This window comes from Orcinus orca, chromosome 20 (genome assembly GCF_937001465.1).
Source record: "Orcinus orca chromosome 20, mOrcOrc1.1, whole genome shotgun sequence".
Classification (NCBI taxonomy): Eukaryota; Metazoa; Chordata; class Mammalia; order Artiodactyla; family Delphinidae; genus Orcinus; species Orcinus orca.
Genome location: NC_064578.1, coordinates 18,086,815 through 18,099,733, shown reverse-complemented (window position 1 = coordinate 18,099,733; position 12,919 = coordinate 18,086,815). Strand labels below are relative to the sequence as shown.

The window sequence follows — 12,919 nt, the reverse complement described above, 5'->3', positions numbered from 1 at the left end:
TGCTGATGACTCGGGAGCTTTGGAGGAGAGGGCACCCTGGCACCACAGCACTGCCAGGAAGCCCACGTAGGGTGGCTGCCATCCTGCCTTGGGTGAGTGAGGAGGAATGCGGAAAAACTGGGCAGGGCATGCCCCTGGGGAGGGAGGCTGTGATCGTTGCGCTGTATTTGTGCAGCAAACACTCCCCCAGGCCTCCTGGTGCCACCTGGGAGCTGCAGATGTAGGGTACACAGTCCAGAGTGACATGGCCCTGCCGCAAGGCACAAGTCACCCCCACAAATCTTCCTCTGGGCTTTTCTCTGTGTCCTTCAGGCCTTGCCTGCTCAGGGGAGAAGAGATGCCCCTGGCTGCCTGCTGAATGAGTGATGGAAGGGGAGGAGCAAGTGGCCAGACAGATGGGTCCTCAGCCCACAGGCCTTCCACCAATTAGCATGGGAGGGAGGGTGACCTGGGACTCCAGCAGGTCTGGTTGGGGGGATGGTAGGAAGAAATGAACAGGCTGGGTAAGCCACAGACCTTGGCCTTCCTGATGGTCACCAAGCTCCTCCAGAGTCAGACATTGGGTCCTTCAGATGTGGGCAGACCCTTTTCCCGCCCTCTCCCCACATGCCCTTATCACCCCCAGCAGTACGTCTACTCCTGCTCCTTGACCATCCCTTCCTCCCTCTTCCAAACCTCCCCTGCTCCCTGGCCCAGCTCAGTCCTCCACCTCTTGCAGGAAGCCTTCCCTGCTGCATCAGCCCTTCCAGACCTCCTGCCTTTATCTGCTCCTGTCCCAGTGCCAGTCTCAGGCAGGGTGGGCAGCCAGTGTGGGAGGCAGCCAGAGGAAGAAGGTAGGAGACGAGCAAGACCCAGGCCAGTAGATGGACAGTTGGGCAGGGCCTGCAGTGGAGGCTGGAGGCCACCAGGACTCCCAGGAAAGGAAGCCTGAGGGGGTGATCATCTCTCTGGAATCTGTGCCAACATGGGTAGGATAGATGAACAATGGGAGCCCTGGTCAGAGAGCTGGGCTGGTGGGGCCAGGCAGGTGCTTCACTAGGGGTACCATTTGGGGCTGTGGTCAATGGAAGAGACAGGAAAATGGGGGAGGGGCTGGAGACCTGGGTCAGGGTGTCTCTGGACGGTGAGGCAAAGGCTAAGGCCCTACTACCTGCAGCCTCCCTTGGGCCTCTAGGCAGCAGAAGCTGGGTGCCGGAGCAGGGTGACAGGATCTGATTGGGAGCCACTGGAGAGCCCATTTTGGGTGCAGAAGCAGATACCCCCATTTGTGGAGCTCTACACATGAAATGAGGCAGCACCTCTTTCCTGACAGGTTTGGAGTGGAGCTCGCGGGAGGCAACTGTGGGACCTTTGAATGAGCCTTTGCCATGGGCAGCTCTGCCCCATCCTTTACTCTCACTCCTGGTACCACAAGTGCATCTGTGCCCTGAGTGGGGCCACTGTGGGTAGCTGGAGGTATTCTCAGCACCACCTGTCACAGCCTGACCCAAGTTACCACACCCCTAGCCAGCCCATCACAGGTGAGGAGCCCATCACGTGGTGCAGCAGCAGGTGTCTACTCATTTTGAGCAAAATGGGGTTCTTGGCATAGCCCCAGCCCTGTCTCCTGTACCCACACAGGCCTCATGGTGGCCTGGGTGCTCCCTGCACTCCAGGGGAGCAGTGTCTGCACCTAGAGGCCTGGTCAGCCCCACACACCACATGCCACAGGATTGACTGGCAATAAAACATGTCAGTTCAACATCATTAGTCATGAGGGAAAAGCAGATTAAAGTCACAAGAAGATACCACCACACACCTATTAGAATGGTCAAAAGAAAAAAACTGACAATACCAAGTGCTGGTCAGGATGTGAAGCAATTGGAACTCTCAGGCATAGCTGGAGGGAAGAAAAATGGCACAGCCAGTTTGGAAAACACTTTGGCATCTTTTTATAAAGTTAAGCATCTACTTACCATATGACCCAGAAATCCCAATTCCTAGTTATTTAGCCAAGGGAAATTAAATTAGGTTCACCCAAAAACCTTTATGCAACCATTTATAGTGGGCTTATTCATAATTGCCCCAAATGGCAGATAATCCAAATGTCCTTCATCTGGCAAATGGATAAACAAACTGTGATCCATCCATACAGGGGGATGCTACTCAGCAATAAAAAGAAATCAGCTACTGATATGAGTGACAGTAGAGATCAATCTCAAATGTGTTATGCTAATTGAAAGAAGCCAGACTCTCAAAGGCTCCATACTGTTGATTCCATTTACATTTTGGAAAAAACGAAATTATAGGGACAGAAAACAGATTAGTGGTTGCCAGGGCCTGGGGTAGGGGTGGGGTGGGACAGGGCTGTTGACTACAGAGTGGCACAAGGGAACCTTTTAGGGTGATAGAAATATTTTACACATTGGTTGTGGTGGTGATCACATGACTATGCATTTATCAGGACTCATAGAACTGTATACTACAAAAGGTGGATTTTACTGTATGTAAATGATACTTCATTAAACCTGACTTAAAACACACATACACACACACATGCACACACATTAATCACAGCCACTGTTTCTGAGCACCTATTAGGTACTGTGCCAGGGGCTATGCATGTTTTCTCATCCGTCCACTCACTTGATCGCTCACTCAGAAAGCATTTATTGATTGCCTCCACCAGGTGCAGCACAATGTCCAGTCAATCCTCCCTAATACCTTCAAGCCAGGTGGCTCCCCGAGTTGTGTAGAGAAGCCAGTAGGAAGATGTGACTGGAACCCAACCCTGGGGGCCTGCAGGTGAGGTTGAAGGTTCTCTGTGGGTGCATTTTCATGGGGAGAGAAAATCCTAGCTTTGTCAGCCTCTCAAGGAAGTCTGCAACCCAGAAAGAGAGACTAAGGTGACAGAACAAAGAATGATACCCTTGTTCCCTCTCTGTGGTGCTGACCCTGCACAGGAGGGCAGGCCATGCCCCTTATGGCTCTGAGCACAGAGCCTGCGCTGGTTTGGATTGTGGAGGCTGTGGACCCACTTCTTTGTTCAGCTTTCTTGCTGGGTGGCTCGTCCTCTGCTTGGGAACATGTCTGTGTCTGCCCAGCTCAGATGGGGGCGTCCCTGGCTTCTCTTGTGAGAATCCAAATGTAGGAACTCCTTGAATAAAGCCAGTGTGGAGTACGCAATGCACAGGAACATTGTACAGCAGGAGAAATGAGCAAACCAGAGCAGCCCAGACCACAGCTCCATCTCAAAGATACAATGTGGAGTGGAGGATAAGATGACAAGATGGACAGTATCTGACACCATTTACAAAATAGTACTCAAAATAGTACCATGCATTGTTATGGTTATGAACTTATGTCATAAAAATATAAGAACATGAACAAGAAAGATACATACTAACTTCACAACTGGATTAGCTCTGGGGAAGACAATAGCAAAAAGAGGCGAAAAGAAAAATTAAGGGAATAAAAAAAAAAGAGACAAAGAAAGCAAATATGGCAAGAGGCTAGCTAACAAACACATTTAACAAATCAGAGATATATGAGTTAAATAAAGGGGCTGTGTTGCATATTGTTTTCTCTACTTTTAGCTTAAATATTTCATAAATAAACAAGCCAGAATGAAACTTGAAAACATCACACTAAGTGAAATAAGCAAGACACAAAAAGACAATTATTGTATATGGTTCCACTTATATGAGGTACCTAGAGTAGAAATTCATAGAGACAGAAAGTAGAATAGTGGTTACAGTGGGGCTGGGAGGGAGGAGGATGGGGAGTTATTGTCTAATGGGTGTAGAGTTTCAGTTTGGAAAGATGAAAAAGTTCCAGAGATGGATAGTGGTGATGGTTGCACTACAATGTGAATGTACTTAATGCCACTGAACTGGATGCTTAAAAATGGTTAAAATGATAAATTTTATGTTATGCATATTTTACCACAATAAAAATAAAAACAAGCCAGAATAGGCAAATCTATAGAGACACAAAGTAGATTAGTGGTTGTCTAGGGCTGGGGAGGATGCTGGGAAAATAGGGGCCATGGACAAGGGGTGCGGGTTTCCTTTTGTGGTAGTAAAATGTGGTCATGAAAATGTTCTAAAATTGATTGTGGTCATGGATGCACAACTCTGCGAATATACTAGAGAACATTGAATTGAACTCTTTCAGTGGGTGAAGTATATGGTATGTGACATATCTCAAAGCTGTTGTGTGTTTTTTTGTTGTTTTTGGGTGCAACGCTTGGCTTGTGAGATCTTAGTTCCCCAACCAGCCGTTGAACCGGGGCCCCGGCAGTGAAAGTGCAAAGTCCTAACCACTGGACTGCCAGGGAATGTTGTTTTTTAAAAAGCCAAAAGGAGGGAAATCCTTTCTGTATCGGCTACTCTAGTAGAAGCTGGCGTCTGTCTCATCTAAACCTGGCTCTGACATGAGTATCACAAAGTCATCAGGAGCCCAGAGCCTCCTCTGCCCTGACACCCTGTGACATGGGGAGGGAGCCCTGCCAGCCCAGCTTCCAGGGCTGGAGCTATTGCCACATCCATGGGGCTGTAGAATGGAAGCAGTTGTAGCCTCTGCTGAATGAGGTTAATGAGGATCTGTCCCAGGCTCCAGGGGTTTTGAGCCTTAATTAATACTTGCAAGGCCCTCAGTGTCTGTGAAATCAGAGGTTCTGTAAATCTGCACAGCAGTGGCTTTATTAGTGCCAGCACATTACGCAGGAGAAAGAAGCCAGCCTTCTTATCACTGACTTAGCTCCCTGGAGAGGCTGGTCCCAGGGTGTCGAGGCCAGGCTGAAGCTGTCTTTCATGGCCCCTCGTCTTGCTTTCCATGCCACGCCTAGGGTCCGAGTGGTCTGGACTGGTCCAGGGCTCCAGGATGGCCATGCTGAGCACTGTGGCCAGGCTCCTGACAGGGGTCTTCAGAGGGTAACCAAGCAGACCTGCCACAGCAGTCTTGGCGATTGTCCCTCCAGGCCTAAAGAAGGTTGAGCATTTCCTTTTCTACAAATCTCAGGACTCTGGTGAGGATACTGGCTACCTTCCCAGGTGGCTGTCCTTTCTGTGTTCAGTGTGCCTGCTAGGATGGAGTGTAGCCAGGGCTGTGGGGCCCTGAGCAGAGGACTGGCTCTGCCCTCAGTCCAGCGCAGCCTGTGGGCGTCGAACCATTCCATGTTGCCTTAGCTCAGGTCTTTCCTGACAGTGACTCCTTCCTGATCCCCTCAAACACCCTCCCCCAGTGGGCCCTGGGTTCTCCCAAGGCCACATGGCACAGCCTCTCTCCTCCTTTGTTCTGGTGCTGTCCTCCCAGGGATGGATCCTCAGACTATCTGATCCTTTGGGCCACCCACCCAAGAGTACCTCACACCAGCCTCTGTGGCCCGTTTTTTCTTTTTTAATATTTTTATTTATTTATTTGGCTGTGCCAGGTCTTAGTTACGGCACGTGGGATTTTCTTTGGTGCATGCGAGATCTTCATTGAGGCATGCGGGATCTTTAGTTGCAGCATGCGGGATCTAGTTCCCTGACCAGGGATCGAACCCCGCCCCCTGCATTGGGAGCATTGAGTCTTAAACCACTAGACCACCAGGGAAGTCCCTTGGGGCCCCTGTTTATGCTAGGCATCTTGCTGCTGAGCTGGACCGTCCCCACCTGGCAGAGCCTCGCTGCCCTCAGACACTGTGACCACAAACCCATTTGTAACCACTGGGATGATTCTCTGGCCAGGGAGGTGGGAGGTAGAGGAAGGCATCGGCCAGGAGCCAGGATCTGTGGCCCTGGGTGCCTTCAAAGGCCTGGGGACCTTTAAACTTAGGTACTCTAGAGGCCCCTGAACTTGAGGATATGCAGCCTAGGGTATCCGTGGCCCTGACGTCTTCAACCCAGAGGTCCCGTAGCACCCAGTACCTGCTGACCCTGGGCCCCTGTGACCCTGGGCCAGCTTCTAGTATGTGAACCTCTCTAACTACCCCCTTTGATGGGTACCTGGTGCATGTACTGCTGTTAGGACATGGCACAGCCTTCCCTCCATGTGGGATCCTGTTTCTGAGGATCTGTTTCCCAGCTCCTCTAGGTGTGTTGCATTCTAATGGATGCAACTTGTAACTCCTGCCAGGTAACTCTGAGGGTTATGAACATCCTCCCTCATGTCAGCCGTCCCTCCCTTCCTCTCTCTCTCCTGACTCCCTGTCATCCTCTACCATAGCTAGTATATTACTCATCTCTTTTCTTATCCAGGTCCTGTCAAACCAGATGGGTCTGAGGCCAAAGCCAGATGGCCTCCTATCAGAGACCCCTCTCCAAACTGACATAGGTCTTTTCCCCAGCCCTCTCAGGGAAGCAGTGTCATGTTGTGGTTAGACCCACAGGCACTGGAGACAGCTTCCTGGGTTCAAACGCTGTCTCTACCTCTTACCTGCTGTGTGACCCTGGGCAAGTTGCTTAACCTCTCTGTGCCTCATCTGTAAAATAAGGCAATCATAATACTATGGCACAGAGTTCTTGTGAGGATTAAATGAGATCGTGTGCGGGGAGTGCTGGGCCTGGTAAATACCCAAGGAATATCAGCTGTCAAGGGTGCTAAACCAGCTGCTTCTGAATCCCCTTGAACATCCATCGTCCATGTCTAAGAATGTGTCCTGAGAGAGTGGCCAGGCATCTTGTCCAAGCTAAAGTGACCCCTGTCCACAATCTGCCCCCAGATCTACCCTCAGCCTCCTGCCCTAGCAGAGGAAGTGCACACAATAGATGGTTGCCAAAACCCCCGCCCCAAAAGTGTGTCTGTGCAACATGCCCCATAGGTGCCCCCCACCCAGCTGCCTCCCAGGGCCCGAGGTAGGATGGAGGGGCTGCTTAATTAGAGGGTGCAAGCCTCTGCCTAATCAGACCATCCCAGAGGCATTTTGGAGAGGTCAGATGTCTTCTATTTATAGTTAAACTTCTTTGCCATTGTGGACCATCCCTAATTGAGGAGCTCTTTTATTATATTTTCTTTATGTTCTCTTCATGTGTATGAGTGGAAAAATAAATGACAGGGAAAATCATGGTGTTGTGGTTAGGAAAAACTGCCAGGGAGAATGGCAGGCTTCGTGTTCACTGCCTTGGTGGCATGGCTGGGGTGTCCTAGGGCGTCAGAACAAGACATGGCCTCTCTCCGGCACGGTTATGGGGTGTTCATGGGGCAGGGCGCCCGCACCTATAGGAACTGGCTGGAGCTTGAACTCTTGCTTTCCTATTGGCTCCCTGGCCATCCTTGGGTAGGTCCTACCTCTCTAGGCCTTACCTTTAAAATAGGGTAACAAGCTGGCTTAGCCTCCTGGTGGGCTGGGATGCACAGTCTCCTTAGAGATGCCAATGGACAGCTTAGTAGCAAAAGCAGGAGAGGCTGAGGCCCAGTTCTGGCCTGCCCTAGGGCCCAAGACCCCTGTCCCCGTGCTTTTGGAGCCCAGGGAACCACTGCCCCTCCCCACCCCACCCCCTTTTTTTTTTTGCGGTACGTGGGCCTCTCACTGTTGTGGCCTCTCCCATTGCGGAGCACAGGCTCCGGACGCTCAGCCTCAGTGGCCATGGCTCATGGGCCCAGCCGCTCCGCGGCATGTGGGATCTTCCCGGACCGGGGCATGAACCCATGTTCCCTGCATCGGCAGGCGGACTCTCAACCACTGCGCCACCAGGGAAGCCCCTGGTTTCTTTTTTTTTTTCTCGCCCCTTTTTTGTAGTTACTACTCCCACTGGAGGGAGAGGAGCCCAGAGTGACCAGGCCAAGATGAGAAGAGCGATCCTATCTAGAATGGGAACTGTCCAGCAGTCCCCCATGGAGAGGCAGGAGTTAAGGTGATCATAGTGGGTCACTGAGTTGCAGCCACAGAGCTCTCTATGCAGGAGTCCATTTTAGGAGGGTGGCCTGGCCTGGCATTTCTCACTGTGGAGCAAGGCTTGACTTATTTTAAGCTGGGTGGAACAAAGGGCTCGGTGTCTCTGTGGTCTGTGGTCTGTGCACATGGCGAGGCTGTGGTGGGAGGGGCACCAGTGGGCCCAGGTCTCAGCCCTCATCTGACCTCCTGTGGGTCATGCCTGCAGGGGTGCTCATTCTCCACCCCAGAGGTCCGGCTTGACTCCCCTCAGGCCAAATAGACAGGGAAGGTCCATCCATAGGCCCCTGCCTGAGGCACTTGAGCAAGTCGAGGCAGTTGCTAGGGGTGTAGGAGCATCTTGTGAAGTAGGAAAGCTGGGGAGAGCATACAGGCAGCGGAGGACTCCGGAGGGGCTTTGGAGGGATGGGTGGCTGTGGGGACGCTGTTGTGTACTTGAGTCAGACCACCCGCGTTCAAGCCCCAGCCTGGCCAGTTACCAGGTGTTGTGTGATCTTAGGCAAGTTACAGAATCTCTCTGTTCCTCTGTTTACTCATCTGTAAAATGTAGATAATAACAGTAACTTACACCAAGGACCACTGAGAAAGTTAAATGAGTTAAGTGGGAAACATTTAGAACCCTGCCTGGCACTTTGCAGTCCCCTGTGGCTCAGACCTGCCCTGGCCTTGCTCTGTCCTTCTGTGAATAGACAGTGGGACAGTTGGTCACCTGAGACTGCCCTCCCCCTGTGAGTGGCAGGAAAGGAAGGATCCCCACCTCAGGGCTGGCAGTGAGGCCAGTCCTGGCTGCTTCACTACCCAGATGTATGGCCTCCAACAAGTCACTGGGCTTCTCTGAGCCAGTCCCCTCACTGGCCATGTGAGGATGATGATCCCCACCTCAAGGGGCATTTGAGGACTGGGTGGGAGAACAGATGGGAAGACCCAGTGTGGGGCCTGCATGCAGTAGATGCTCAGTTCCTCCCACGAGGCCTCAGTGACTCATTGGTGTAGCAAGGGACCCTAGGACCAAGATAGTATGTGCTGCCAGTTTCATTTCCTTAATTTCTCACCAGTCCACCTGCTCCTTGCCAGTTCCACCTCCTTTGACCTTGTTCAGGCTATAGACATCTGTTTTGACCCCTCCAGACCATCTCCACACTCAGAATAACCTTCAGAACATATGAATCAGAGCATGGCACTGCCTGCCTACAACCATCTATGGCTCCCTACTGTCCTCAGGGTAAGTTTCAGATTACTTGACCTGACCTGTTAGATCAGTGAGATCTGTCCCTGCCTGCTACTCATCACCATTCCCACAACTGTCCCCAGCATATTCCATATAAGAGCTGCATGGAATGAATTGTTCCTTGGACATGGCTTGTACTTTCTATCTCCAGCTGTCCTGTATGCAGTTTATAAAATGAGCTGCATGTAATGAATTGTTCCTTGGACATGGCTTGTACTTTCTATCTCCAGCTGTCCTGTATGCAGTTTATAAAATGAGCTGGATTTGGCCTCTGTAAACCCCTCTTCTCTCTAGTCTCACCTCCATCTGTTGGAAAAGCTCTCAAGCACACTCCAGATCTTTTCCAGCCACCCTCACATAATCAAATATCTATCCTATTTAAACCCCTTCCTACCTCACCACAGAAGCCTGCAATGGGGACAGGAGGTTGTGGTATGCCTGTCTTTTCTTTCTTGCTCCAGCTCACCCTCCATTTCCTAGCTGCTGCGTTGTGCATCTCTTTGGGGAGGGACTAGGGCTGGGGAGCGAGATGGAGAGAGAAGCAAGAGACCTAAGAAGGACTTTCTTGACTCTGGAGCTGGGACCTGACATCCTGGCCTTCTTCGTGACTGATGTATAACTTCTGGATCTTTATCAGCTGGGCACTGTTATCGGTTCCTCAGAGCTCCTCTTCATGCCCTCCCCACTGGGAACCTCCAAATACAGTTCTCTGGCATGGGGTTCACCTCCTTAAGTGGCAGCTCGTGACCTACACCAGCCTCTTTCTGTCACTGTCCCTCACCTGGAAGGAAGCTCTCTTGGGCAGGATCCCTTTATGAAGACCCCAGGCCAGCTCCCTTCTGTTGGGGATTTGGGGGTGAATGTGGAGCCCACACTCTGTAGGCATCTGTAAGCCACTGTGAGAAGTTTGGATGTTAGCTTGCTAAGAATGTGGGGAATCCCCCAGGGGGTTTGAAGCAGGGCAGTGAAATGATAGGTGTCTACTGCACCAGTCCAGGCAAAAGACGATGGTCTTTTTCCTGGATGGGAGCTATGGAGGACAGGGGAGCTGGCCAGCTTGAAGGTGGAGCTGAAGGACTTGCTGCTGCTTTGGATGTGAGAGGCAATGAAAGGAGAAGAGTCCAGTGTTTTGTGTGAGTAACTGGGTGAACGGAGGTGCCAGTCATTGAAAAGGGGAAGTCTAGGATGGAGCAGGTTGAAGGGTGCAGAAATCAAGGGATCAGTCTTGGCCCTGCAGTGTTTGAGATGCCGGTGAGGTACTAAGTGGAACTGTCAGGAGGCAGATAGATAAATGCAAGGCCTCCATTGGTGCCTTTGTGCAAATGAGAGAAGCGCATCCTTTCCTTCAGGCAAATGTAGCCTCCTACCAGGGCACATGGTTGGGTGAGCTGAGAACAGCTGGACCTCAGCCCCATGAGTCCCCTTGGCCACACACCCTTGTGCAGCAAACAAACTACAGAACTCTGCGTGGAAGCCCTGGATGTGCAGGTCTGGAGCTCGGGGGAACATTTCGGACTGAGGAAGAGCCATAGCTTATGGGATGTTTATTTGGACGCCGTGTGGGAAAGCGACTCCCCAGCCACAGTGGGGAGGAAGGACCAGGGGTCGCCTAGGTGGGCTGAGAGCCATTCCTCTCCAGAGCCAGAGCTTTCCTTCTCCTCCTGCAGGTGAGGCCCCGCTGCTTCCACGCAGGGCTGAGTAGCTGTGGGCCCCTTCGTCCTGTCTTCTCTAGGTTCATCCTCGGGAGTGGCACACAGGTGGGGGTGAGGAAGCCTCGTTCTCTCTCTCTCCTCTCACTTTCCATCCTTGATGTAGGTATGCTGACCTCTGTCACCGTGCTGCTGTCCGTAGTATCTCCCAAGGGGCTGCACCAGGTTGTGGGGAGGGACATTCAGAGTGCCCCTAGGCACCCAACAGGGGGGGAGCAGGAGTAGTCGACCAGGCCACAGACTGTAATGGCAGGAGAAGCAAAGAGCCAAGTGTTTGGTAGAGGGGTGATTAGCATCAGACTGCCTGGGTTCAAAGCCCAGGGCCAGTTCTTACCACCTGGGTGACCTCAGCAAGTCCATTAGCAGCTTTGAGCCTCAGTTTATCCTATAAAATGAGGATGATAATAGTATCTACCTCATAAGGCTGTGATGAGAAATGAATTTCTTTCTTTCATATAAAGCATTTGGCACAGTACTTCAAATTGTAAACACCTGCCCCATCAATATTAGCTTATATGGTGTATTCTAGACAAGCCCTTCCCAGTGGAATCCCAAAGCCCCCTGCTAGTTGCTGAGCTGACCAAAGCAGGGAGGACATGGAGAAGCAGGCGGCCTTGCTGAGCTGGTAAAGTTTGGAGCTGCTTCCTGCCTCCCCAAATTGGACCCTCAAGGGCTTACATCCCCAGAGCCCCCCAGAGCCATGTGGAGGTCAAGCTTGAGTCATGGCAGCTGAACGGGGGACTCTCCCCTTTGCAAACACTTCCCGGGAAGGCGATTTCACAACTCCTCCGGACCGGTCCAGAATTGCACAGCCCCCACTGTCTATGTTTCCCTGTGGTTGCACATGAAGCCGGATCTTACAGGTGAGCCCCTTTGGATCTCCAGAGCAGAAGAGACGTTAGCTCGACATGTGAGCCTTTGTTATGCTACCCCCAGACCTTCTCTTCAGCCTCTATGGGATCCTAAGCCCCTTTAAAAATCTGATGAGTGCCGCACTTAGACTCTTTTTCCAGAAAAAAGTCTCCCAAAAACATATGTTCATAAACCAAATTTTGCAAGATTCCTCATCTTTTAGGAAAGGTCCCTGTTGTAACTTGGTGATTAAGCTGGCGGGCTCTGAAATTGAATTTCCTGGGTCCCAGTGCTGCTTCTTTCATTCATTGGCTGTGAGACCTTCAACAAGTCATGAAACATCTCTAACCCTTGGTTTTCTTATCCTTAAAATGGAAGCAGCAATAGGCTCCTTCATAAGGTTTTTTGTTTTGTTTTGTTTTTTTATAAATTTATTTATTTATTTTTGGCTGCGTTGGATCTTTGTTGCTGCACGCGGGCTTTCTCTAGTTGCATCGAGCGGAGGCTACTCTTCGTGCGGTACGTGGGTTTCTCATTGCAGTGGCTTCTCTTGTTGCAGAGCACAGGCTCTAGGCGCGCGGGCTTCAGTAGTTGTGGCACGTGGGCTCAGTAGTTGTGGCTCACGGGCTCGAGAGCACAGGCTCAGTAGTTGTGGCACACGGGCTTAGTTGCTCTACAGCATGTGGGATCTTCCCGGACCAGGGCTCAAACCTGTGTCCCCTGCATTGGCAGGCAGGTTCTTAACCACTGTGCCACCAGGGAAGCCCCTTCATAAGGTTTTGAGAGGGTTAAATGTAGGGTGACTAAATTGTCCCATTTGGGCCTTTTCCATTTTTACACCGAAAGTCCCACTTTCAGGGAAATCCCTCAGTAGTGGACAAACCAGGAGAGTCGGTCACCCTTGTAAATGACATATTGCCCAGAAAGAAGTTATCCCTGTGCAGGCAGTTCACCCAAGTGCCATCGCTCTCAGCAGATACTATTGGGCTTTTCCCTAATTAATCCATCTGATAGGAATGTTGCCCTGGGGATCAGGAGTCCAGGACTCGGTTTTCAGTTTACCACTCTGTCCCCATCCTGCTTTAATGGCTTCCTCCGCAAACCTCCAGCCTCCCTGGGCCTCAGTTTGTTCACCCATCAAACAAGGGAGATGAACTTGAGAGTCACTGGGGATTCTTCCCACTAAAGCCTATGAGATTTATTCAGGGATGTTCTCCCAGCGTCTGGTAAGGCAGCCTTGAACGTGGATGGCATCAGGTGTGCACTTGCCTGCTT

General features: G+C 51.3%; 1 long non-coding RNA gene across 4 annotated transcripts in view; it reads left to right on the top strand.

Annotated features, from left to right (window-relative positions):
• The window catches only part of LOC117202587 (uncharacterized), a 73,685-nt gene that overhangs the window by 42,276 nt on the left and 18,490 nt on the right, over positions 1-12,919 (top strand). For all 4 annotated transcript variants that reach the window (XR_007474530.1, XR_007474529.1, XR_007474527.1 and 1 more), the window contains one exon: positions 2,669-2,784. This is a non-coding gene — a long non-coding RNA (uncharacterized LOC117202587). The remainder of the gene's footprint in view (positions 1-2,668; positions 2,785-12,919) is intronic.